Here is a 9,740-nt window from a genome sequence, read left to right on the forward strand (position 1 = left end):
CTCATCAATTATCAAATTTTATAAAACTGCCCTTCTTGAAAGTATATGTAATAATTTAAAAATTATAGATCGTATTCAGGCTACATTTTAAAATACCATGTTTAGAAAAGTACCGAAAACCACAGCAAGAAATGAAACTTCCGTTTTTTGTTAATTCTATGGGACCCTGTAGTTGAAATGCTCTTAACAGTTTTGTGTACATTCTTTTCATTGAAAAAAAATATTTTAGGCATATGCAATATCTCATGTAAGTTCCCATACCTATTTAGTAAAAATAAAATCTAGTATTGGGCTGAACATATTCTTCTTTATCTTGCATTTTTCACTTGCCAATAAATTATGGGTACCTTTATAGACCAATACAGACAGATTTGACAAGTTCTTTTAATAATTGCATAAAAGTCTTTACTTTGGATGCAATGTAGTTTTTTAACCAATTAATATTGATATATATATAGCCATTTTCCACTCTTTCCTTTTGTGAATGAGGCTGTGTAAACACTCTTCAATACTTTCCTTGCGTGAATATATTTCTATATTCTTGCTTTTATCTTAGTAGACTAGAGTCCTACACGTACGGTTACAGGGTTTTCCTGAATTGAGAAGACTGGCATCTTTTTGCTATTAAGTCTTCCTGTTCAGGAACATATATGTCTCACTATTTATTCTGATCTTGTTTTATATACATAAATAAAAATTTTCACTATATAAGCATTTTATGTTTGTTTTTAACATTTATTCCTTGGCATTTTATTACTTTTGAAACTATTTTGTACGGGGCAATGTTTCCATTTCTACATTTAACTGATTACTGGTAATTAAAATTTTGGTTTTTGCATATGTATCTTGTATCTAGCCACATCACTAACTTTTCTTATTATTTTGTAGTATGCATTAGATGTACAATATACAATACCATCTGCAAGTAATTCCCTTGTCTGATATTTATACTGCTTCTTTTGCTTTGCTGGAGCATATACTTCCAAAACATTATTGAGTAATATTGTTAGAGTAGCCAGTTTAAATAGGGATTCGGTTGCTTGTGACTGAAAAATCCTTGAAAAATACCAGAATAAGATTCTTGGCAAACGCATAGTTGCTAAATCCAGATGAAACACCCGGTGTCTCATCTCATTATATTATTTTATTAGGGGTGGAGTACACATTTTTATGTATTGTTCTGGTTTCTTACAAGATTCAGTAGACTTTGTAACACAGTTATATCTGTCATTGGCAGATGGTTGGTGAAAGAGTGACCGTTCAGCCATCTCGTAGGAAAGTGAAATAATGCTCTTTCTAAAAAGCAGGAAGACTACAGTTGTAGGCCTTTCAAAATTAGGCATGACTTTCAGCTCATGGCAAGACCAGGCGAGGAGATGCAAGTTGCAGGACTCTAAGAGGTTGGACTTATCAAAGCACTTTTCTCCTCGTTATCCTCCATTAATTGCAGTACCAAGCACCACCCATGTGTTGCCTACACCCCACAGCCTTCGGCCGAGTTGAGGATCTGCCACTTCCTGAACCCACGCTGAGTTTATTGTGGCTCACAGGGTCACCTAGAGGCCTTTAAAGATATAAAAACCTATATATGATTTTATATCACCTGTGATAGAGGGATATCTATAAAAAATGAAACATTAAACTATATATGGTTTCATTTATTTTGATTGTAAATATCTTTTATGAGATATGAAATAAATGTGTTTCTATATCTATTAAAGAATATACACATGTATGAAAGTTTTTATAGTTTGCAAAGGGTTATGTATATTAATGTATATTTTTATGATTATACCTGTAAAGGCAGCAGAATTCTCACAGAGGAATTCGATCTCAAAGAGGTCTTTCTGTCAAAGAGCCTTGGATATGGCCCAACCATAAAAGTCAAAGTAAATTGTCATCAAAAGAACGATGAACACTGCATATTGCTCTTTCCTTGTTTCAGATGCCATGATGTGTCTGGGAAAAGCATGCAGTTGGTTACATCTTGCTGGGAAACAGGATTCAGAGTCTGAGTCTCATCTGCCTGATGAGAAGGAAGCATTACTTGATGATGGAGTATGTGTTTGCACATGTATGTGTTTGTGTATGTGCAGGTGTTTGTGTGCAGTGTCCCAGACCCTGCATAGGGGATTTTCTTGAAGATCTCCTGTAACAAAATCTCCTTGAACCTATCCAGGAGAATTACATCCAGGGATGTAATTAAATACTTTAACAATGATCGCAGATGACCCCATCTCCAATTTCAACATGAGATTTGGAGGGGACAAACTTTTAAACTATATCAATTGGTATGGTCATTCTTTTACATTTCAGTATTCTAATGTGTGTGTGTTGATTAATGATGTGTAAATAATTCAGCAGAACAGTGAAATAGTTTTAATGAGAAAAAGAGGAAGTCACTCTTAGTCTCTTTGAATTTTTGGTGAGTTCCAACAGAATTGATGACTGGTTTTAGGGGAAAAGAATTCAGGCTTCATCTATGCCATCCATGGTAGGTGCAGCTCTGCAGACCTGGGGATAGGATGTGGTTACAGAGCAAGAAAAGATCTGTGCTTTCCCCATTGCTCTAAGATTCTGGCTATAGTCCAAGATCCAAATTCAAAGTTAGCTTTTGGTTAACAAGACTAAGGCCTCCCACTAAAATTTTTTACTTCAAGTTTTTATTTTCAAAGTTTTCAAACATACAAAATGAAAAGACTATAGTGTAATGTGCACCTGTATATCAATCCTTAGGCTAAATAATTTTCAGTATTTTGCTGTATTAATTCATCTATCCCCTTATTCTGACCTTTTAAAGAAACTTTTTGGCTGTCATTTTTTTAATGGAAATTCTTGGCTTGTCATTCCATCATTGAATATTTTATTAAATATAAAAAATAAGTAAAATTTGTTACATGGCCACAATATCATTATCACACCTAACACAATAATAATACTTTAATATTATCTCATTTCTAGCCCATAATTAATTTACCTCCAATTGCCTCATACAGCATCTTTTTATGTTGATCTATGGAACAGAGAATTCAGAAATAAACCCATACATCCTTGGTCAATTGAGTAGGTTCCAAATTTTATGAGGGTGTCAAGACCATTCAAATGGGAGAGAATAGTCCCTTTTTTAGGCTGCAAATGCTGTTCTTCCATAGTCCAACAGTGACCCTGCCCAATTTAGGTGCCAACCCAGGGATCTAGGTCCATGTAACCTCCTGATAGGCCAACAATCTTAGGTAGGGCCAACTCTATACCCCTGGTCAGTAGGAAGCAGTTGGAAGATGAGACCTTCACTCACATGCCAAAGATTTGTCACTGTTGCTATGTCAGGGGGGAAATGTGGAGCCCTAATTAGGGAAAAAGAGCTAGGCTGGCAGGACCAGGGGAAAGCAAAAAGAAAAAGCAGATGAGCTATAAGTCTCCCTTTCTTCGTGGTCTAGGACACACAGCCCTCCTGCAAAAATAACATAATCTTCCTGCACCCAGCGATCACCGGACCCTCAGCTGATAGAAAAATGCAAGTTATCTCACTGCAACCTTGGCATTATCAGTACTGCACCTAGCTCTCTGCAGCACAAGCACCATCCTATAAAATCCTCAGCAAGCCTTTGTCTCCTTGCAGCCAGCTCTTCTCTTGCTGACTATCTTGCAACATATTTTCCTACTTTCTCTAATAAATCTGCCTTTCTTTACCTACAAGTATCTTGGTAAATTCTTTTTACCTCCCATGCCACACCAGTCTCAGAGAGTTGCCACCCATGACAGTTACCATAAGGCTTGCAAATGCTATCTTATAAACCTTATTTTAACCTGATAACAACTTAACACTATTTGCATAAACAAACACACAGCAAGAAGAAAACTAATAGAAACTAGTCTTAACTTTGCTCTCTACTTTTTAACTCTTTGTGATTTTCATTTATATCTTGTTGTGCTGCCTATATCTTAAAAAGTTGTTTAGTTATTATTTTTGATTTGTTCATTGTTTAGTCTTTATATGTAGGATAACAGTAGTTTGCACACACAGTTACAATGTTATAATATTCTGTGTATTTCTGTGTACTTACTATTACCAGTGAGTTTTGTACCTTCAGATGATTTCTTCTTGCTCATGAGCTTCCTTTTCTTTCTGATTGAAGTACTCCCTGTAGCATTTCTTGTAGGATCGGTCTGGAATTGATAAAATTCCTCAACTTTTGTCTTGGAAAGTCTTTATTTCTCCTTCCTGTTTGAAGGATATTTTCACCAGATATACTATTCTGGGGTAAAAGGTTTTTTTTTCTTCAGCACTTTAAATATGTCATGCCACTCTCTCCTGGCCTGTAAGGGTTCCACTGAAAAGGCTGCTGCCAGATGTATTGGAACTCCATTGTTTGTTATTTATCTCTTCTCTTGCTGCTTTTAGAATCTTTTCTTTATCCTTGACCTTTGGGAGTTTGATTATTAAATGCCTTGAGGTAGTTTTCTTTGGGTTAAATGTGCTTGGTGTTCTCTAGCCTTCTCATACTTGAATATAGGTATCTTTCTCTAGGTTTGGAAAGTTTTCTGTTATTATCCCTTTGAATAAACTTTCCACTCCTATCTCTTTCTCTACCTCCACTTTATGGGCAATAACTATTAGATTTGCCCCTTTGAGGCTATTTTCTAGATCCTATAAGCATGCTTCATTGTTGTTTATTCTTTTTTCTTTTGTCTCCTCTGACCATGTATTTTCAAATGGCCTGTCTTCAAGCTCAGTAATTATTTCCTGTGTTTGGTCCATTCTGCTATTAAAGGACTTTGATGCATTCTTCATTATGCCGATTGCATTTTTCAGCTCCAGAATTTCTGCTTGATTCTTTCTAATGATTTCAATCTCTTTGTTAAATTTATATGCTGGAATTCTGAATTCCTCCTCTGTGTTATTTGGAATTTCTTTGAGTTTCCTCAACACAGCTATTTTGAATTCTCTGTCTGAAAGGTCGCATATATCTGTTTCTCCAGCGTTAGTCCCTGGCACCTTATTTAATTCATTTGATGAGGTCATGGTTTTCCTGAATGGCGTTGATGCTAGCAGACATTCTTCAGTGTCTGGGCATTGAAGAGTTAGGTGTTTATTGTAGTCTTCATTGTCTGGGTTTATTTGTAGCCGTCCTTCTTGGAAAGGCTTTCTAGATATTTGAAAGGACTTAGGTGTTGTAATCTAAGCTGTTTCTGCTTTAGGGGGCACCCCAAGCCTAGTAACGCTGTGGTTCTTGCAGACTTGTAGATGTATTGCCTTGATGGTCTTGGACAAGATCCAAGATACTTCTCTGGATTCCAGCACATACTCTTGTTTTCTTCCCTTACTTCCTCCCAAAAATACAGAGTCTCTCTCTCTCTCTCACTCTCTCTCTCTCTCTCTGTCTCTCTCTCTGTTCTGAGCCACCTCAAGCTGGGGGTGGAGTGACACAAGCATCCTTGTGGCCATCACCACTATGACTGTGCTGGATCAGACCTGAAACCAGCACAGCTCTGGGTCTCGCCCAAGGCCTGCTGTAACCACCTCCTGGCTACTGCCTATGTTTGCTCAACGCCCTTGGGCTTTACAATCAGCAGGTGATACAGCCAGCCGGACCTGCATCCCTCCCTTCAGAATGGCAAGGTCCCCCAGGCCCTGGGTGGGTCCAGAAGTGCCATCTAGGAGTCAGGGACTAGAGTCAAAAACCTTAGCATTCCACCTGGTATTTTATTGTATTGCAGCTGAGCTGGCACTCAGACCACAAGATGCAGTCCTTCCCATTCTTCCCTCTTATTTGCAAAGACAGAGGAGCCTCACCTTGTAGCCACTGCCACCCCTGGCCATGGACAGTACTGCCAGACTTCTGCTGGTGTTCCCTTAAGGCCCAAGGTCTTAAGTCAACTTGTGGTGAATGCTGCCTGGCCTGAGACTTGCCCTTCAAGGCAGTGGGCTCCCCTCTATCCCGGGGCAGCTCCAGAAATGCCGTCTGAGTCAAGTCCTGGAATCAGGGACCCCAAAAGCCCTCTTGATGCTCTATCCCCCTGCAGCAGTGTTGGTACCTAAGTTATAAGGCAAAGTCCCCTTTACCTTTCCTTGTGCTTTCCTCAAGCAGAATGAGTTTTGCTCCATAGCCATCACAGCTGGGAATGTGCTGAATCTCACCTAGAGCCAGTAAGTCTCAGAGGCTCACCAAGGCCCTTGACATAGTACGAGATTTCACTGCTGGTATTCAGGTTCCAAGGTCTCTTCAGTTAGCAGGCGATGAACGCTGGCAGGACTGGGTCCTTTCTTTTAAGGCAGCAGGTTCCCTTCTAGCCCAGGGTGTGTTCAGAAATGCCAGGAAGCTAGGGCCTGGCACAGGGGCCTCATGATTCTGACCGGTGCCCTATCCTGCTGTGGCTGAGCTGGTCTCCTAAATTCAAGACAAAGTCCTCCCCACTTTTCCCTCTCCTCTCCTCAAGTAGAAGGAAAGGGTCTCTTTTGGAGCCGCAAGCTGTGCAGCCTGGGATTAGGGGAGGAGTGATGCCGGTACTCCCTTGGCTGCTTCAGCTAGTGTTTCAGTATGTCATACTCCCCTTTACCCAGTTCACTGTCTCTGGGCCTAGTACAGCCCTAGGACTCGCCTAAGAGTTGCAATCTTTATGGACTAGACTGCCTTTCAAGTTTACTTGAGGCCAAGACCATTTTGGCCCTTGGTGGTGAGGTCTGTGGGCATTCAAGTTCAGACCTCTGAGATCAGCAATTTCCCTCAGCCTAGGGCTGGTTTAAATGCTCCCTCAATGCTGGGCACAGTGGCTTATGCCTGTAATCCCAGCACTTAGGGAGGCTGAGGTGGGTGGATCACTTGAGGCCAGGAGTTTGAGACCAGCCTGGCCAACATGGCGAAACCCAATCTCTACTGAAAATACAAAAATTAGCCAGGTGTGGTGGTGCATGCCGGTAATCCCAGCTACTCAGGAAGCAGAGATTCACTTGAACCTCGGAGGCAGAGGCTGCAGTGAGCCAAGATCGTACCACTGCACTCCAGCCAAGATGACAGAATGAGACTCCATCTCAAAAAGTAAGAATAAATAAATAAATAAATAAATAAATAAATAAATGCTCTCTCAGTGGGTGGGTGTCAGCTGAGTTTGGTCTGGGTTTCCTTTCTGCTCTAACAGAATAGCACTGATTTCAGTGCCTCACAATTGTCTCCCACCAGGGCTCAGGGATTCTCTTTGTGCCACACCGCCACTGTGGGTTCAGGGGTTTGGGTGACATAGGAGATGCAGAAGTTTTTTTTTCTATTTCTTCAGTGTCTCTCAGTTATATAAAATGAAAACCAGGTACTATGAGTGCTCACCTGAGTTTTGGTTCTTATGAAGGTGGTTTTTCCTGTGTCGATAGTTGCTAACTTGGTGTCCTCTCTGTCCAGATTCTCTTCCAGTATTGACAATCCTTTACGTAGAAAACTGTGTGTAATGAGTTCTAAAGGTTCTTATGACCCCTGATTGAGAAGCTGAATTAGAGATATTGGGTTTGGGAGCAGGTAGACCACTTTGACACCTTTAGGGTTCTGGGTGGCTAGGGACATTGTCCAATATCAAAAGAACTTTAAAAAACAATCCCTTACTGGCAATGCATTTTCCGCCTTCAGGGACAAAGCATCGATGAAAGCAATCCAGAAAAATTGTTCTTGTTGACTAGGCTTCTTGAGAGACTTATTCACTATCAAGAGAACAGCATGGAAAAGACCTGCCCCCATGATTCAATTTTCCCACCAGGATCCTCCTACAACACGTGGGAATTGTGGGAGTTACAATTCAAGATGAGATTTAGGTGGGGACACAGCCAAACCATATGATTCCACCCTGGCCCCTCCCAAATCTCATGTCCTCACATTTCAAAACCAATCATGCCCTCCCAACAGTCCCGCAACAGTCCCGCAAAGTCTCAGCATTAACTCAAAAGTCCACAGTTCAACGTCTCATCTGAGACAAGGCAAGTCCCTTCCACCTATGGGCCTGTAAAATCAAAAGCAAGTTAGTTACTTCCTAGACACAATGAGGGTACAGGTATTGGGTAAATACACCATTCCAACTGGGAAAAATTGGCCAATAAGGGGGCTACAGGCCCCATGCATGTCGGAAATCTGGCAGGGCAGTCAAATCTTAAAACTCCAAAATGATCTCCTTTGACTCCATGTCTCACATCCAGGTCTTGCTGATGCAAGAGGTGAGTTCCCATGGTCTTAGGCAGCTCCGCCCCTGTGGCTTTGCAGGGTACAGCCTCCCTTCCAGCTGCTTTCACAGAGTGGCATTGAGTGTCTGTGGCTTTTCCAGGTGCACAGTGCAAACTATTGGTGGACCTACCATTCTGGGGTGGAGGGATGGTGGCCCTCTTCTCACAGTTCCACTAGGCAGTCCCCCAGTTATTGCTCTGTTTGGGGGTTTCAACCCCAAATTTCCCTTCTGCACTGTTCTAGCAGAGGTTCTCTGTGAGGGTCCTGCCCCTGCAGCAAACTTCTTTCTGGACATCCAGGCATATCCATACAGCCTCTGAAATCTAGGCAGAGGTTCCCAAACCTCAGTTCTTGACTTCTGTGCACCCATAGGCTCAACCCCACATGGAAGCTGCCAAGGCTTGGCACTTGCACCTTCTGAAGCCATGGTGTGAGCTGTACTTTGGCTCCTTTTGGACACAGCTGGAGCAGTTGGGATGCAAGGCACCAAGTCCCTAGGCTGCACACAGCGGGGGGCCCTGGGCCTCGCACACAAAACCATTGTTTCCTCCTAAGCCTCCAGGCCTGTGGTGGGAGGGACTGCTGTGAAGACCTCTGACATACCTTGGAGACATTTTCCCCATGGTTTTGGGGATTAACATTTGGCTCCTCATTACTTATGGAAATTTCTGCAGCCGGCTTAAATTTCTCCTCAGAAAATGGGATTTTCTTTTCTATCACATTTTCAGGCTGCAAATTTTCCAAACCTTTATGCTCTGTTTCCCTTTTAAAACTGAATGCCTTTAACAGCACCCAAATCACCTCTTGAATGCTTTGCTTTTTAAAAATTTCTCACACCAGTTACCCTAAATCATCTTTCTAAGGTTCAAAGTTCCACAAATCACTAGGTCAGGGGCAAAATGCTGCCAGTCTCTTTGCTAAAACATAACAAGAGTCACCTTTCCTCCAGTTCCCAACAAGTTCCTCATCTCCATTTGAAACCACCTCAGTCTGGACTTTATTGTCCATATTGCTATCAGCATTTTGGGCAAAGCTATTCAACAAATCTCTAGGGAGTTCCAAACTTTCCTACATTTTCCTGTCTTCTTCTGAGCCCTCCAAACTTTGCCAACCTCTGCCTGTTACCCAGTTCTAAAGTCCCTTCCACGTTTTCAGGTATCTTTTCAGTAGCAACCCACTCTACTGGTACCAATTGACTGTATTAGTCTGTTTTCATGCTGCTGATAAAGACATGCCTGAGACTAAGGAATTTACAAAAGACAGAGGTTTAATTGACTTAGAGTTCCGCATGGCTGGGGAGGCCTCACAATCATGGCAGAAGGCAAGAAGGAGCAAGTCACATCCTACGTGGATGGCAGCAGGCAAAGAAAGAGAGCTTGTGCAGGAAAACTTCCATTTTTAAAACCACCAGATCTCGTGAGACTTACTTACTACCATGAGAACAGCATGGGAAACACCCGCCCCCATGATTCAATTATCTCCCTCCAGGTTCCTTCCATGACACGTGGAAATTGTGGGAGTTCCAATTCAAGATGAGCTTTG

Source organism: Pan troglodytes, chromosome 13 (assembly GCF_028858775.2).
Source record: "Pan troglodytes isolate AG18354 chromosome 13, NHGRI_mPanTro3-v2.0_pri, whole genome shotgun sequence".
In the NCBI taxonomy this organism is placed as follows: domain Eukaryota; kingdom Metazoa; phylum Chordata; class Mammalia; order Primates; family Hominidae; genus Pan; species Pan troglodytes.